Source organism: Mytilus californianus, unplaced genomic scaffold (assembly GCF_021869535.1).
Source record: "Mytilus californianus isolate M0D057914Y unplaced genomic scaffold, xbMytCali1.0.p SCAF_38, whole genome shotgun sequence".
NCBI lineage: Eukaryota > Metazoa > Mollusca > Bivalvia > Mytilida > Mytilidae > Mytilus > Mytilus californianus.
The window spans coordinates 1,610,658-1,630,180 of NW_026262688.1; the positions used below are offsets into that span (position 1 = coordinate 1,610,658).

At 30.9% G+C, this 19,523-nt stretch overlaps 1 long non-coding RNA gene across 1 annotated transcript; it reads right to left on the reverse strand.

Annotated features, from left to right (window-relative positions):
• Positions 1–5,712: 5,712 nt before the first annotated feature.
• LOC127736856 (uncharacterized) lies at positions 5,713–16,650 on the reverse strand. The gene is made up of 4 exons (XR_007999227.1): positions 16,535–16,650; positions 14,876–15,065; positions 13,286–14,374; positions 5,713–10,745 (listed from the first exon to the last, which is right to left on the reverse strand). It is a non-coding gene; the product is annotated as an uncharacterized LOC127736856 (long non-coding RNA).
• Positions 16,651–19,523: the final 2,873 nt, after the last annotated feature.

Consider the following 19,523-nt stretch of genomic DNA (forward strand, 5'->3'; position numbering starts at 1 on the left):
ATTGGGTTAAAACTGGCAATTCCTTAATATTCGACAGAGGAAAGTCATATGAAAATTCCATTTATAAACATGAATAGCTGTTCCTTTAAACAAATAAGCACATACATTAAAAAAAATTGGCTGGTGATGAAACATTCACTTAGAGAAAACGCTCGGTATCATGTGTACATAAATTTGTAAATCGGCAACTACTTTTTCGTTAAATTTTCACAAAGTAAAATGTTTCGACTATAATGAACAAAACATTGATACCGTGACGAAGAATGATCGAGGTCACATTTCAAACAAATGGATGACAATTATTATCATAAACAAAAAGCAATTACACATTTTTTTATCTTTGCAATCCTGAGCGTATGTAAATTATATTAAGTGTAAAGATATTGCGGTTCATAGACGATGGATGTTTATTGAATGGTAACATATTAATAAATATGACTAATTTAATTATTGTTTTCCAAAATGTTGAAAAGATTATTTTCCTGTTCAATGTGTAGAGCAACGTCAGCATGTGAATAATCGTCTGGTGTTTTTTTAAATTTTTGTACTGAGTTGCCACTTACGAGAATATGTATGAGCTTGCTTTTCTGTTCATGTGCAACTGTTCCTTAAGCGCAGTTATAGATATATGGTTATGCGGAGTTATGTATGCGTTTGACCGTTCTTATATCTTTTCGTTCTTACCTTTGCTTGTCGTTTCAAAACCTTTAAAGAACATTTCAGTAAGATGATTATAAACCTATTAAGGAAAGTAATATATTAGATCATCGACAGTTTCTCACAGATCTTTACGAGACATAATCTAAGATAATTGTTTAAGTTATAGATAATGCATATTTTTAGGTTTTTCTTGTCTTAGAACACACCGAGGGGTATCAGGATTGATCAAATGAAAGACCGCCCGTAGGGAGGTCTTTCTTTAGGCAATCCTGACACCCCGAGGTGTGTTCTACGACAAGAAAAACCTTAAAATATGCATTATCTGACTTATATACCGTCAACAAAATATTGTTTTTATAAATATTTGCAAAATTTAGCATCCTATTTTACCGATCACACTTAACTGGGATATTCTTTTCTATTGCGTTCAGGTTTTAATACGCCCTACGGATCATTTAGAATGTGAAATAAAACTCACAAATTAATCTAGATATAAACCTTAGAAAGTATTATCCATACACAATAAAAATATTACTGTAACTGCATGAAGTAAGACACAAATGAATTGTTACCATCTGATAACGGTGTAATGAAAAATGCAAGACACTTTGTAGGTAATTTATTGTACCAACTTAGTTTATGGAAAGGGGGAGGTGCTATGTTTTTTTTGTCAGTTTTTAAAGACATTTTATTGCGGAAAAGTAATTATTTTTTCAACAATTTTAATTGAATCGAATTAAATATTCAGAATGATTTTCTTTTGAATAGCAATACATTTTTTAACAGATAATCAGGATATAATTATATACCCTCCCCCCACCCGACCTCATTGTGAGGTACGTGAATGTTATTCAATAGAATATAAGAATATTTTATTAGTTAATCATTTGATAGAGTAAAAGGTATACATAAATGTAAAAAAGTTAAGAACTGACACGAAGGGGGAACGAAATCGTGATACATGTACATGTTACACGAAAACGAATATCAATACATGTAGGTCACAGTATGATTTCCTATTCAGTGTGTATCGTCCTGAACATGTATCAAATATTTGCCACTGGACGTTAAGTAACCATCAATCAATCAACCTATTCAGTGTGAATTACACACGAATATGTTAAATCTGGCTTTATTTTAAAGTGTTATGAAAGTTTTACATTAAAATTCATCTCGCATATATGATAATTTCTCTGTTTTGTAGCGATAAATTAACAAAACTTCACATTATTTGTTTCTAAAATTAAAATTCGGGCAATGACGATTTTTTTACACCTATCATAGATTGAACTTTAAAAAAAAAAAATCCAAAATCGGCAACAGAAACTATCAGACGAATATGATTTTGAAGTAAATTATAGTTTGCGTTTTTATCAAGGAAAACAATGACCTCACACAGGTCATTATTATTTTATGCCTTGGAGCATATTTCATTGAAACATGGTATCATCCGGGTTTATTCTTCGAAAGAATGACCTATCGTTCTGAAAGAAAATAACTCCATATAGGTATATAATGGTAGATATCAGCATTGGGACGTCAATCAGATATCATAATAAACATTCTGAGTTTTGGAGTTTTTTTTTTATTAAGAGCATTAAAAGCATTTAAAACCGAAAATTAAATGTACAAGAACGTTCATTATTATATTCACACATGAACTTATATTGAATTTAGTCACCTGTATCGTGATATTAACATATTTGCTTAAGTTATTACCCTACGATTACAAAACTTTTTTCGTTAAGAAGCAAAATAATTGACATAAGTTTTATTGACCTCTATTTGTGTCCTTTTGGTGGTTTATTTGGCGAGAAACTTAACTTGCCAAATATTTGTGTCATGTGTGTGGTTACAGAGATAATTATTACACCCTGGATTTTAGCTTTGGTGTCCTTGGTCAGTAAGTGTGTAAGCCTGTGTAATGCAATACCATCAAATCATTCAATCTGCACATGAAAAAATAAAATTTTATCAAAATGGCCTATACACGAGTGTTACAATCATTAACGTTCAAGTTTTTGCTCTTGACCTCAAATAATGTTTCATTCATAAAGAACAGATATTTAAAGAGTATTTAACTTGTACAAGCATTCAATGAATATTTCCTCGCGTGGTTTTTTTTACGCTATCTTTTCTTTTGATTGTGCATTTAGGGAAGTCATTAATTTTTGCGTTTCAGAATTTGTAATTTATGTATTGTTCATATATAGGAATATTTAATTTGATGGTTTTGCTATAGGGAAATATTCATTCTGAGAAACATAGATAGAAATATATCCTTGTAAAACGTCCATTAAAATACGATGAGCGGCAATAAGGAAAATATTGCGATGTTCACATTTCGATCAATCATGTAAACGACACGTGTTAATATGAGAACAATATCATATTAGACAATTTAGAAATACAATTTACAAATTTGAACATGTAAATTAATCTATATAGATAAGCAAACCGTGAACATAAGAACATTACATTTGAATAAAGTGGGCTTTATTGAAGAATTGTTTGTTTTTTTTTCAAATAATGTCTATTATCTTTTAACCTTTCTGAGTCAAGATCTGTTGATCGTGTTCTTTTTATTTGGATGTTTTGCCTTTTTTGATCTTAACACATACATCTTTTTTTTTCAACGTCTCTTTGATTCCAATATTGGTCGTTTTCATTTGTAACATGCGGAACAGATCATTGACACATGTAAACAACAATTTTATCGCTTTTGTTGTCAACTCTGTGTAATCAAACACATTTTTCACCTGATAGTTCTAACTCTTTTTGTTTTTTATCACCACTGCATTGAAACGATGAAGGCTTTTAAGTTTTTCGTTTTCATATAATTGGTCACATCTCTAAGAAACGTCAATGAAGTTTGACATAGCATTTGATTTATTTCCTAATTTCCATTATGGCAGTCAAACTGAGATCAAGATCAAAGGTCATTCAAAGAGTTTGTCATGTTTGGGTTTTTAGCTACTCCTCTAAAACAACAAAAGAAATGAAATTAATTGTTTCAGACAATATTTGAAGGAACTGATAGTTGCAGTTAAAATAATTTGACTATATTTATACTCACTGTATATTTGCTTAAACAGTTACATTACACATTCATTCGGATTGTATGTATTAATTTTGGATAGCTTTGATCGTAAAGATATCAATTACACGTGACCTTGTGTGAAAAGAGAGCAGATGCTTTATCCACTAGTTTCATGAAATAAGAAACCCATTCATATTAAGAATTAATGTAAGGTGGACTATGCTACATACATTGGATCTTCACCAAAACATGATCGGACTTATTGTTTTGTATTCGATTGAGCAGTAATTTGAACATCGATCAACTATTGTGGCCTTATATTCAAGTATGGATATTTGAAATTTGTATACCCTTATTTTGATATAGAAAAATTACTAATGATTTTCAGTTTCTGTTATGTTATGCATATATTCATTCAATGATCATTTGAACGTTGATGATCAACAAATGTCAATTCGATTTGGAAAAAACCTTGCAAGTGTTTTGTGAACAATGCTATAAAGCTCCATGTTGTTAAATCAACAAAAGGTTTTGATTTAATGATAAACATGTTAGACTGAGTGATGCAGTTTACAACTGAGACCGATGTCTATTGAACCTTGTATAAGAGGATATTCATCTGGCACAGTTTTTTAAGAAATGTTTTAAACTGGTTTTTACTAGTTTGTCATCGCCCATAGTCGAGGTAAATATTACATATCTTTATAGTTAAGATGAATTATTCATATTCATAATTGTTTATATTTCTTATCTAATAGCAAATCAAAATGAGTATTATTATTTGTTACGATCCGGTAATTTTTTACTCAATACTATTTCTTTTTTAATCTTAAACCATTCACTAATTAGTTATCAACAAACTTTTATAATTTGACCTAAACGGTCATCTCAGTGCTATAACCTATCACAAACGAGACGATTATAATTATCAATGTTCCCCACCTTAGCAGCAATATACCAACTTCACCGTCATATGTGATATACATTTCCCAACTCATTCGGTATTCAAGAGCTTGCAGCTGCTACTCAGGCCTTACAAAACGTCACCAGTGTATGAGCAGAAAGTTGATGAACCAAGGTTATGTCAAAGAACGTCTTGTCCTATTTCTAAAAAAGTTCATCGGAAGACACCAAAACCTTGTTGATAAATATTCCGTATCAACTTCACAAATAATACATAATGGCCTTGAAGTATAGATTCTAGGAACTGACATTGTTTATCATCTTACATACGTTTTATAGTGTTCTATTTCTTTGTCTCTCTATATTTTTACTTTACTGTTTAGTTCATTTTTGTGTAATATACTTTTGGCGTGGCTTTGTATTTATACATCCTGCCATTGTGTTAGTGTGCTATGGTCATTTTTGTATTCTTGTCTATCAATTGTGCTTATATACTTTGTCTATGGAGTGTTTCTATGCCATTTTGTATTTCTTTGTTGAAATACATGTCGTCATTCGTTTTTACAGTTATTAAGATAATAATTCAATATTGACTGCTAAACCCCAATTTTTGACATTTTTACCTATTCTTCCTGTTTGTTTTGCTCACACATTGTTTTCAATATAATTGGATTCTATCCGACTGTCATACAAATGTGAGGTTTAGCTAGCTATAAAACCAGGTTTAATTCACCATTTTCTACATAAGGAAATGTCTGTACCAAGTCAGGAATATGACAATTGTTTTCCATTCGTCCTAAGTATTTGAGCTTTTGATTTTGCCATTTGATAAAGGACTCGTTTTGTATTTTCCTTGGAGTTCGGTATTTTTGTTATTTTACTTTAAATTGACGTTTTTCATTAACAGTTGGCTATATGTTCAACTTTCAAGATGAAAGATACACTTTTGTCATATTATTGGTATAATGCGGACTTTGCACAATGTACAATAAACACACTACACTACATTTGTATTGATATATTGTCTATATTAACAAGACACTAGCTTAAACATATGTAACTGCATTATAACAAATAAACCAAAAGGAAAAATACAACATTTGACAACGTAGATTCAAATTTATTTTTATTTATTTTGCATGATATATTTTGGTCGCCAATATTACAAGGAAATGAGTGAAATATCAACATGTGTAATAACGAATTAAAGACAGAATATTTCATCACATACATATTTTGAGTTTACCATGCAACGGTCTTATTTTTTAAGCCAGATTAATTTCTGAACTTTTTTATTATTATAAATATTTTGACAATGTCTTTTTTGCATTTATTTGTCACAGAAATATTGGTCTACATCGCAGCATTGTCTCTCTTTTTCTAGAAAGAAAAAGCCATATTTTTTTTTCCATTCTATCAATGCACTTTCGATCTGTATCTGTTAATCTTAAAAAACACATATACAATCAAAATTAGTTTTATAAGCACTTACAACTTAATGCACGTATGCTGTGTCAACAATTACACAAAAAAAAAGGATTCTTGGTTAGATGTAAAATGCCATAAACGTATACAATCGATACTTTTACGTTATGTAGTTTCGCTAAGATAATGTGGATATTTCAGCAATTGTGGCATTCCACAAGTATTACAAGACTTGTTATTCTGACTTTAACTCAATTTCAAAACCCTAGATAAGATACAGACCGTGATTTGGTATGCTTATCCTTTCATCTCTGTTTATTGCGACAGTTAGATATGACAGGAATTCTGTAATACGATGTTTTAATTGGTGTATATTTTATCATGGATATTCCTTAAATTGGTTTGTGTCAGTATATGATGGTGTTTTATATTAGGATTTTTTGGTTTTTTTTCATGTTGCTCTTCGTGTATCTTGTTTCGATATAATTATATAGTGTTGAATTAAATTATCTGAAATGTTATGCTGAAACTGCTTTTTGCTTTTGTGACAACATAGACCTATGATTAAAAACAAATATGCTTCCATGTCAGGTCTGATATGCATAAAACTACTTGAGCAAAGATTTGTTCCGAACGGACGGTTTTTCTACATGTCCTACGATAAATCAGTACTACGATTGAAAATCTTAACATAAGTGGTTTTATGCATATCAGCCTAGATCTACAGGTATGTAAATTTGTCAAATAGTCAATGGGGAGCCAAACAGACCGATGGCACAAATTACCAAAGCCTTCGTAAAAAGCGAACTTAGCGTATAATTGAAGCTATTAAACCAAGAGTTCCAAATGGTGAAGCTGAAATCATCCCTTCGTAAATTTTACGGACGCCATCACGTGTTGGTTGACCGTTATGGAATAACCGTTTCACAGATGATATCGGATATGTTCCTTATGTCGTAGATTACAATCCACTTCCTTTTTCACCACGAATGTGACTTACCGAATTAGACTATTTACCGGATATGTAATAACATAAGCAACACGACGAATGCCACATGTGGAGCAGGATCTGCTTACCCTTCCGGAGCACCTGAGATCACCCCCAGTTTTTGGTGGGGTTCGTGTGGCTTAGTCTTTAGTTTTCTATGTTGTGTCTTGTGTACTATTATTTGTTTGTTTGTCTTTTTATTTTTAGCCATGGCGTTGTCAGTTTATTTTCGATCTATGGGTTTGACTGTCCCTCTGGTATCTTTCGCCCCTCTTTTTTAATACAGGTCTTCTTTACTCTCACAGTTCTCTTCTTTTAACTTGTATAAATGAAGTCAAATGATAATACAGGTATAATCGAGGAACTTTTACACTAACGTTAACATACGTTAGTCTAACATTCGATCGTTCTACGACACAATTTTGCGTACAGTTACGTACATTTAGTGTACTTTTATATTCTAGTTTGTATGTCTTTAGGTTAACATGGTAAAGGAACCTATTTAAATTGGAAGGAAATTGCCATCTAAATGTATTGTATTCAGTTCCTCCGAGTGTGCTTCTTTTTGAACTGGACAACGTTTTTTTCAGAGTTGCATTTCCTATACATAGAATACAACGAGTATATCAAATGCAAAACAATATATTACTTTATCATTTATCCCAGTTACTGTCATTTTAACCAGTAATTTCTGTGTGCGTTGCTTACACAATTTTATCAAAATAACGGAACTAAACTATATACAACTGTAATACAAATAGGAAGTTACGCTAGTTATAAATCTGTGCTACCCCCACCATTTTACCCTGTATCATGTCAGGAATACAACAATTGTTTTTCAGTCTTTCCGTCGAAGGATATTGTCGAGGATTTCTTTTTTTTTTCGGTTGTTCTTGACTTCTACGTTTTGAATATACTCTGACGTTCGGTATTTTTGCGATGACATTTGTTTATAAATGAGGAAATCAAATACTTTTTTGGAATATAAAAATTGCTTCTAATCTAAGTGATTGCCCATTTTTTTACTTTATAATTCCAGTCGACTGTTCTGTTCTGTTCTGTGTTTTGTGTTTACTGAATGCTTAATCGTGATCGATTTTATCACACACATCAAATTTTACTGCGTTGTTGGTTTTTTTTTTTGTAAAGAGCGCTTCAGCATTATGTAAACATGTGTATACTAGTACTTAAGTTAATTTTTTCATTGTTGATACATGTTATTTGTATAAAATAATTTAACACTTCAAGAGTCAATTAAGAAAACAGATTTTTCAATTAATAAACTGCATTACATGAAGATAAAACTGACGAAGATAATAACGTGTGAACTATATATATAGCCAACATATTTTGTTTTTGTTTTTGTTGTACATTTATGGTTTAGCTTGAAATATATTTTATGTCGTTTTGGATAGTATGCACACATATTTAATTTACAATCGTGCAAACTGTTATTAACAAGTTGAAAAGAAATTATTACTCACCTCAATATCAATGCAATCAAGCGGATAATTGTTATTTACTACTAGATAAGAGTAACAATGCAATTGTGACACTGAAAACAACTGTCATGTAATATATTTGAATGAATTAAGCAAAATATAGAAACAAAGTATCAGAAGAAATAGATCACTATTAAAGATCATATTAATGGTCAAGACCTGTTACATGAATTTCAATTATTTTCTTTTCCACACTATGTAATTGATTTGAAATTGAATCATGTTATTTAAATGTTTAAATTATCTTGGAGAGGATGTATAAAGGCTTTATCATTCTGGTATTCAATCCATTTCAGTTATTTTTTGAATAGGATATGTTTATTTTGATTTAAATTGAATTAAATTAACAAACAGGAACATCATACAATACGGAATAGAACCGTATCGTTAAACATGCTATAGGTTTAAACTAGCGAGACGAAGCAGCTTCGTTAGTACAAGATACATGTAGAACGTAAAAAACTAGTTTTGTATTATAAATGTATGATAACAATTGTAATATGTACTATCAAATACGTGTATAATCTGACTGTTGTATGTGTGAAGTCAAAATGCACTGACATAATAAATGTTTTTTTTATAGTCCCTCAACGCATGTTTCTGTGTGTGTGTCGCTCAAAATGTGTTCCCTAGTGTGTATGTAATTGTGTCGACTTGAACAAATTCAATTTAGCAGAATGTTGACGCCGTTCGCTTCTAAATAACACTTATAATGATTGCTGATTTCTGTACATAGTTGAAAATTTATATTTATATAGGGTGTGCATGGTAGTGTGTCATTTGATAACACTGTAGTCATATTATCATATACATGAAAGCGACAAGAAGTAAGCATTGCTACAATTCTAACTATTACATGTACTAGTATTGAGTTTAAAACTGTATACAGATAGAAACATAACAATTACATTGTCATATACATGCTATAGTAACAAACAAAAGTTTGCTGCATTAGACTAACTCCCACGATAAAGCCATGGTCATTGACAGACGCTTTGAAAACAAACAAACGAGCAAAATCAATAAACATTATATATTCAATAGTTTATCGCTAGACACATACTTAATACAACTGTTAATGCAGATATCATTTTTTCAATTTAGCTTATTTTTATATTTAAAAATATTTCTAATATGTGTTTATTGGTAAATTTTCTTATCAAAACAGATACAATAAAGAAACACATTTGCGGTGCATTTCCATTTCAATTTTGAGAGTGAAATAAATGGTAGTGTATTAATGTTTATATATATATATTACATGTATTGAAGGAGACGCTTACCCTGTCGATGCAATATGTCTGGCTCATTTTGTAGATCACGCGATTCCATCACTTTGTGTTTGCTGCCTTGACTTTTATTCCTCATCAAATTGAGAGATTTGAACGGCGGTAAAAAGTAAAATCACAAACATACTGAACTCCGAGGAAAATTCAATCGGAAAGTCCCTAATCACATGGCAAAATCAAATGACAAAACACATCAAACGAATGGACAACAACTGTCATATTCCTGACTTGGTACAGGCATTTTCAAATGTAGAAAATGGTGGATTGAACCTGGTTTTATAGCGCTAAACCTCTCACTTGTACGACAGTCTCATCAAATTCCGTTATATTTACAACAATGCGTGAACAAAACAGACAAAATAAATAAAGTAGTCAAAATATGGGTACAGCAGTCATCACTGTGTTACAATATCAAAACATACAATCATTTACAAAAAAGCACAAAAGCATCTATCAAATTAAAAACCACATTCATTGCTTCGCGTCTCTGACGTCAGAAAGTGTAAACGTCACATAAGAAGAAATTTTGTCGTTCAACGTTTATTCAAAACAATTTTATAATTTCACATGGGGAATGTTGGTATACAGGGTTAAAAAAATCAAAAGTTATGTTAGAATTAATTTCAGAAATAGAACGAGTAAACTACAGTTGCGTAAATGTCTATGCAAGTACTTACGTTTTTCCTTATATGCAAGTAAACCATATATTCTTTTGGTACCTGCGTATATGACACTCGCTGATGTGACTAATGGCTATGTGACTTTGAGTATATGATTAAAATTTACACAGTATATTTCGCTATCAAGTACATAGATGCCTACGTTTTTTATGGTCGTATTCGTGCCGAACACTTTCCTGTCATTAGTTCCGTTTAAATATGAATATTTCAAATCACCTGTCTTGAAGTTCATCCAGTAAAGTCTTTCTTCGTTGAAATCTTAAATCAAAAAGAATTCGGTATTTTATGTATGCATTCACAGCAACGATAAATATTGATACCGTTATGTAGTACAAAAGGAAATTTATGTACATATTTTTTTTTGTAGACCATCATTTCAACATCTATTATAATTCAGACATACGACTCTCTCTCTCTCTCTCTCTCTCTCTCTCTCTCTCTCTCTCTCTCTCTCTCTGATGCTTACATTGTGCGTAATTCAACTTTTAGTTTTTGATCATTTAAATGACTGGCAGAAAAAATATATACAAACCAGAACGAGCCTGAATTTGACAGTTTTTGTACATGGCTGTACCGTGTTTTTCTCGATCATTTTGAATTAGAATTATTTTACACGATATTAATCAAATGTAGTCTGAAGTACACTTAACTGTCTAAACAAGTACACGCCCCTTATATTGACCATACTAAAATTTTAAACTATACTCGACCTGGCTTCAATAGTTTGAACCCAGTTTCGACCTCTTTTATTTTAACTAGATAGCCTAATGACGATTCTGGGAAAGTTAGACTAAGTATTTTCAGAGGGGAAGGTTTTGTAAAATATTTAAAAAAAAATTATTAAAAATTTACTAAAAAGGGCAATAACTCCTTAAGGGGTCAATTGACCATTTTGGTCATGACTTTTTTGTTCATCTTACTTTGCTGAACTTTATTGCTGTTTACATTTTATCTCAATCTATTACATGTATAATAATATTGAAGATAATAACCAAAACATCAAAACTTCCTTAAAATAACCAATGAAGGGGTAGAAATCCAACTACAGGTTGTCTCGTTCGTCTAAATGTTTCAGGGCAGATAGATTGTGACATGATGAACAATGTCAGATTTGCTCTAAACGCTTCGGTTTCATAGTTATAAGCCAATATCTACATTTTACCCGTATGTTCTTTGTTTAGCCATGGCGGCCATGTTAGTTGGCAGGCGGGGTCATTGAACACATTTTTTTTTTAACAAAATACCGCAATGAGGATCGTAGCCAAGTTGGTACAGCAGTTTCAGAGGAAATATTTTTGTAAAAATATTTTGAAAAAAACAAATGTTCACAGTTCCTTCCTGTCGATTTTCATTTGATATAATTTCAACCATATCACGTTCACCTATGCATCAGCGTCTTCCACTATTTTTATAATTTGCAAACTTTCTTATTTTTAACAAAACATGTTATGAAAAACAATGTGACAGACATGAATAAACGACAACCGCTGAACTACTGACTCCTGGCATTTGACTTTTAAACATATTTGAAGGCACCAATATGGAACAGTGACGTATAACATTTCAATTTAGGACCAAACTATACAAATCAGTTGAAAAGGGCATGTTACGAAAATCAGATAGATATAAATCAGAATAACAAATCTCTCAAAAACACAGACCGGACATAGTAGGGTATGTAAACATCCCTCACAACATTAAAGACGCAAACTACATATGCTTGACTGACAAATAGTTCTTAGCCATTAACAATTACTAGTAATAAAAGTTCATGTATCTAAGACTAAACTATCAATCAGTACAAATCCAACATCCAATAGAATTAGTGCAGAGACGTAATTTTCAGACAGAGAGAAAACATGACTTAATGAAATGCCAAAATATATGTATCGCAAGATTGCTGTACTGTCAATACGCAGGTGTGTAGAACAATCAGTTTTAATTTGGTTTCAATTTACTGTTAACAAAATCAATATTTATTCAAACAAATACAATATTCTAAGACCTGATAACAGCGTTAGATGTGTTACCTTTTAAAAGGACTTGATTAGTTTTCCCGGACTGTATCTTAATTTTCTAGTTCGGTAAACAAAATTATTGTAAACATTAGGATATGCTGTGACTCGGATTTAGTTTGTGACCCGGATTTGTTTTCGCTTAATCGATTTATGACTATTAAACAGCGGTATGCTAATGTTGCGTTTCTTTGTCACTTCCGTTTGATAAATATTTAAGTACAGACAAACGTCCAAACCAAATGTGTGTATCAATAGAAGAATTTAATAAAGGTTCATAATATTTCAATTAAAAAAAATCCTGACTTCAAACCTTACACGTAATACATAATATACTTTCAGAAAAATCCAATGTAACTGCTGGCTGGGCATAGCAAACGAGCAGTGATATATAAACAATGTAAGGGTGTGACGAAAGCGACAGTGAAAGACCCTCATGGGAAGTTAAAAGTAAAATAACAAAAATACAGAACTCCGAGGAAAATTCTAAACGGATATCCTAAGCAAATTCAAAAGCTCGAACACATCACACTTATGGACAAGGTCTATAAACAACCCCCGCGTCATCGTCAAAGGAACATCAATGTCAAAACATGGGAAAAATTAACAGGGAAAGACAGTATTAAAAAAAACCCAAATATTGAAGAAAATCAGTACAAAGACTTAATCAATAAAGAAAAGTTTATGAAATATATAAACTTGTAAATCATGTTATTCTTCACCTATGCGATACTTTTAAAAGAAAAATAAATAACGACGGTAATATGCTCTATCATAACATACCTATAATCAAATCCGAAGCTTCTTCCTCAATCACTGTTTGATTTTCAATACCATCCAATCGTGATCGTCGTATACTTCTTTTTGTCGTTAGTGTTGTATTATAATACAACCACCTACAATTTTGATTTAAAAGGAAGAACATTGAAACACCACTTTATGAATCTAGTGATATTTGTGTAATATAACACAGAACAAAACACAATGTGCACCTATATTTTCAAATGCTTGAAAGTCTTCTCAAAACGCTAGTATTTCTTATGAAATGAATCTTTTAATACCTTTTGTTTTATAATTTTAGGTGTTTACGGACGTTTCATTCCAGGTTCTATAGCATAACATGTTTAAACCTGCGTTACTTAATTTACTATTAGATCTATAACAATAAACAAAAACAAAAAGACAAAATATCAGTGTTAGATTAGTTCCTGCTAGGAGATTTGTGTTTTTATCGATAAAAATAGAAAGCATATCAGTTATCATTTTTATTGATTTATTAGCATTTGATAAATACACTTGCCTGTTAGTTCATTACGATTTCATCTTTTCAAAAGTTAGTGCATAAAAATTAGCATTTCGTTTAATAGAAAAACATCCATGACACTTTATCAGTACATGAACAGCAAAAAACACCGAAGCATACTTTATCGTTATAGTAAAATTAACCATTAAAAAAATCATTTATATTGATCAACACAATAAGGTTCCAACATCCTCAATTTAAGTTGACCTAAGATAAATTTGATTTAGGTTCCTGAGTGTCATATATCCACTAATCTGTTCAAGATTTTATGCAATTTTTATCTAATGGTTTGCTTGAGCGTTCTCTGAAGTGAAGTGGAGTCTTTTTAATATTCATTAAAAATGGATTAAAAAAAACTGTTCCGATAGTCTGGAGTTAGAGCAAAGAGTGGATCATCATTGAGGACAGGTGATTTATCAGATCCATCTAAATTACATCTATAAATATTTCAATCATTATATTCAGTCCAATACACATGGCCGTATAATGGATCAATGGCAACATCTATTGGTTGAGCTGCATCAGTCACAAACTCTAATGTGTAGGGTTGTTCTCATGGATACTGAAATCTAAGAATAAAACGGGTTTAAAAAAGGTAAAATAACCAAAATACCAATCTCCAAGGAAAATTCTTATCGGAAAGTCCTGTATCAAATAGCCTAACCAAAAGCTCAAATACCTCAACGATTGTCCCTTTTGGTTTTATGAGTTTTTCAACGTATGAATAACGACTTAGGTTTACAGATATTTCCGCCTTACACACCACTAAAGCTACATGAATCATCGAAATGCGCATCGGGTGCCGTAAAATTGGAATTGTTGCTTGTATTGTATTTTTTTTTATTATTGAACCATTAACAAAGTAGATCTCTAAATTTGATATGTTCGTCAAACATATTAATATGACACGTAAATGTTCACTTAAGGATGTTGCTTTTCTTGTTTTTTAATGTTTGATAGATTTTCGGAATCCTTAGGTTTTATCTATGTAGTGCCATTAAATATTTCGCCCACTAACCCCTACTTTTCTTTCCATAATTTGTTCTATGAAAAGTATGCAATTCTCTCACTTCTGTATTTCGTTCTTGTGTAGTCTTGGAAAATAGATATATCCATTGTTATAATCGTAAGTGATCGAATACACGTCGCTCTGTAGATTTGTTAATAGATATGATATGTTTCTAGTCTCCAAGTTGTATTCATATATTCTACCATAACCATCAGTCATGTCAGTTGAAAAAACAAACTTATTTGAAAAACCTGAAATATAAATTGAAATAAATGTGTTTTTTCTTCTCTGTTGTTATTGCACATAATTATGTACATGTATACATTGATCTCTACGTAATCCGACATATACGTTAACATGCAAATACAATAATAACTACGTAGAAAGTATAAGATGCATATCACATACATGACATATTCAATTGGAAAACAAATATCACAATCATATACATGTTTATATCGTGTTTTATAATTCTACAATGCAAATTTCGTCACATATATTACAGGTAGACATTTAAAAAATCGTATACTAGATGTATTCCCTCATTAAAACACGTAGATAATTTAAAAAATGTTTATCTTAACATAAATTTCAATAAAGACTGTTAAAAACGTCTGACGCGAATTTTTACAAACTTTTCTTCAATTCTCCTTTCATAAAATAAAGAAATTATCAGCAAATTAAGATTCCACCTTTTGTTAAGTGTGTTTTCACACGTGCAAGATTGTATGTAAGGTATAGACGCACCATATCCTTTAAGTGGAATTGAAATTTGTGTTGTATTTTCATTATCCTTTTTATGGACGAATTGTCGATTGAACGCATACGATTACAGTGGTTCTGCTTCGAATAAAAAGTTTTGACAATAATAACATAAATGATGTACTGAAGGTGCCGATAAGCAAGTGGCCTATTGTCCTATTAATTTCATACATTGTTGACCTGGGTATCATGCCAACTAGAGTAGAACATCCCAAAACACAAAAGAATAAGCTGATGTAAACCTGGTCCAATAAAGTAATGCTATTTTTTATATAACGAACAAGCATGGAAAAAAATCTACAATATCTTACGATATTACATATAGGCCATACAAATAATTTAATTTAGGGTATCAATAACTGATGTTGCAATCCATGCAATCCAAAAACGAGTTACGTTTCCTCATTCTAAAATTTCATTTCTTATTATCACAATATCGATCGTTCAATTTTCTGTTGTTGCCTTTTAGTCCTATTATTCAGGTACTTGTTTGAGGACACATCGGACTGTGTGTATTCAATTGAAGTATGCACCTGTCAAAAACTTTGGCCTTCTATAGTTTCTTTACAACACGTGTTCGGTTCTCTGGTTGGGCCGTTCTATGACTTTTAGTATTCAAATACTCTAAATTTGGTTTCCAGTGAAATATTGTCTCAGTAACAATTATATAAAATATCCGTATGCATCTTATGAGAGTTGGGTTGGGTTACAGAATATATAGAAGTTAATGGGCATACAATTACAAAAATATAGTTAAAAGTATGGAGAATTAACAAAAATAGCCAAACAAATAAAGAATAGAGAAAAATGGGAAAAATTAAGACACTATATTACATGAATACAAGTATAGTAATTTGCAAAATAATAAAAGAATACAGAAAAAATGGTACAAACATTAAAGAATACTGAAATAAAGTACCCAAAATGGACCATCCCTTATGTATATGTGATTTCTTACCTTTCCTTATAAAGCAGACAAAAAATTCAAATATGACCAGCACGTGTCATTTCATGCACACAAATGATACATAGATACGTTAACCAAGACTATCTTAGCAGACAAAACATACTTCTGAAAATATAAACAAGCGCATTAGTTTAATAGTTTCCTGACTGCTATCGGCGTTCCTTTCGAAAGAGAGCGAAACAAGAAAAAAAAACACAGAAGGACATAAAGTGAAAGAAAAAAAAACAATATGTTTAACTGTATTATAAAATATAATTTGCTTTGTTCAAAATTAATGCATTTCTTCAAAATACCAACTAAGAGTTCCAAATAAGCGTATGTAATATAAGGGCATAGTAAATTGACACAACATTACTTTGACAAACGAAAATAGACCACCACATATCCTTTTAACAACTACTTAGAAAAGTTACGATTTATGTCATTTTCCTCGATCATCATTTGTACGGAATATGAACCGAGAGTATTCAATGAACGTGTATCCCTCTAAAAAGAACACAATGACAATCGCAACAAAGGAAGATTTGATTACTACAGTAACTGTAATTGTCAAGTTAATGTATATCTCATAAAAATATCTATAAACTGAAATCAACAGAACTATATAATAACAAGAAATGAAAGTTTAATAATTGACACTGACAAATGTAATAAATACAATAAAATCTAGCAAACATTGAAAACAATGAATGTGCGTTTCATTTTGAGCAGTCATTGTAAGTTCGTTTTAGTGAGTCATAATGTGTATTTTGTTAAGTCTGCCCATTTATAATGTTAGAATAGTTCATGTTCATTGTTTTCGTCATTGATAAAAACAGAACAAATATTCGTAAGCATCATTGTTCTTTTAAATCATCGCCGTTGATACTTGTTTGTTTTTTTCTTTAATGATTTATCTGCATTAACTAGCCTTTAAAGATATGACATTCAATAAACCGGAACCATAAACAGAGGTCATATAAGTGGAAGGTTTATTTAGCTACAAAGCCATGTTGAACCCACCATTTTCTTCGGAAAAAATATTTACCAAGTCGGGAATATGACAGGTGTCATCCAATTGTACTGTTGGTTGATGCAGTCTAACGTTTGGTTAGTCTAATTTTATGGACTTTACGTTTTAAATTAATCTTTAATCTTGGATTTTAGGATTTTAGTTACAATTTTTTTATTCAAATGATAATATTTTTATTGTTAAGAATTAATAAACTTAAAATCAAAATGTAGAAGTCGTACCATATCTTTTTAATAGTTTTTAGCTTGTCCGATGTTGCGGTATATGGTGTGATATACTAACAACAATTAATACGTCTTCATTTCACCATACTATACGTTTCGTTAGTGATAATTGCAGGGTTTTGACAGAATCTACAAGGTTATTCCTAGTTATTAGATTTACACAACGGTAGTATAACAACTTTTAAATGTCATATATCGATAAAAAAAAAGATACATATCAAGGTAACATTAAAAAAAAATGATATTTGCATAAGCAACAAAAAATAACGATATTATTTGCTAAGACAGAGTAAGCTGCACCTAATATGAATTCATCAACTGCAATGCCAATCAACGCTCAATCAAAGTACCGCAACCGAGAAAAGGTAACAATTAGATAATCGACATATCAGTCAACTGTAGGCTCGATTAAAGAAAATCAATTAAAGAATGTGTATGGCATATAGATGATTATATTTTCAATATCTGATTCCATGATTTTGAAACTATTGTTATTTTATGTAATTTGTGTTTAAGCCCTTTTAGTTTCACTGACTATGCTTTTTTATTTTATTTTGATATATACATTTCGGAAACATTTATCCCGACTTACTACGTGTTATGGTTTTAACATAATGCATGCATGCATGCAATTATCGTACAAAATGTTTTGTTGGTTATCTTGACAAATAGTCAAATACAAAATCATCTCATCTTGCAAGATTGTCATTTGAAAATATATTGCTAGCAGTCCGTACTCAAACTTTAATAGTAAAGCTATTTCATAAACACAATTATCAACTAGCATTTATAAATTTCATTTAAATGGGTATGTGTAGAAAAAATGAAACCTTATCTGTATTTGTTTGTATTAAATGTCAAAGTGTTAGGTTTAACTTTATTATCGTTATGTATTGTCGACGTAGGTCATACATTCCTTCTCCATTGTCACATGAATGACTAACATACATTCTATACAAAAGCCTGTGTGCGAGTGCTCTTATGTATCAGTTAAAATAAATCAAACAAGTATACATAATACTGCAAACAATTGAGAAGACCATTTTACAGTCTTTACAAATAAATAAAAATAAAGTAAATATGCAGACATTTTTTCAGAACAGTGTTATTGTGAATCAGACCAGAGTGCGTAAATATGGATACAGAACGATACACCGGTTATGCGCGAATCTATATTTCTTACATATTTGTATTAAAAAATCATGTTACTTACGAAGACACTATGCAAACAATATTCTTAAATAATTCACACGCGCCATATACTTCTCTTTACTTATGCACAACTGTTTCCTGTGTGATCTTTTCAGGAGTTTAAGTTGTCAACCGGAAACGTTGAATGATGAATTACGATGCACACCAGTGATTTTTGGTTGATTTATTTTGATTTAAGCCAAACGATCGCTAGTTAATGTTAGTCGTAAACAATCATTTGAATCTTAGTATCAAATGAAAAGTCTGAACAACGTTAACTGTTCATACCAATGACTCGCAGTTAGTTCAAGACTGTTCATAAGCTTTTTCGACAAATCCATATAATGTTGATGTGAATAAGTAAATGACAATTACTGAATAGTCTGAACGTAGACGGAACAAATTCTGAATGATTGCAAGCGAATAGTTCTGAGAATGGTCAGAAAGACTGAAAATTAGTTGATATTTTATTTCTTCAGTCTTTAAAAGAGTTCTGATGTATTCATATGAAAATGACAGTTTCAGACTAAAATGGTTTACTTGTTGATATGCC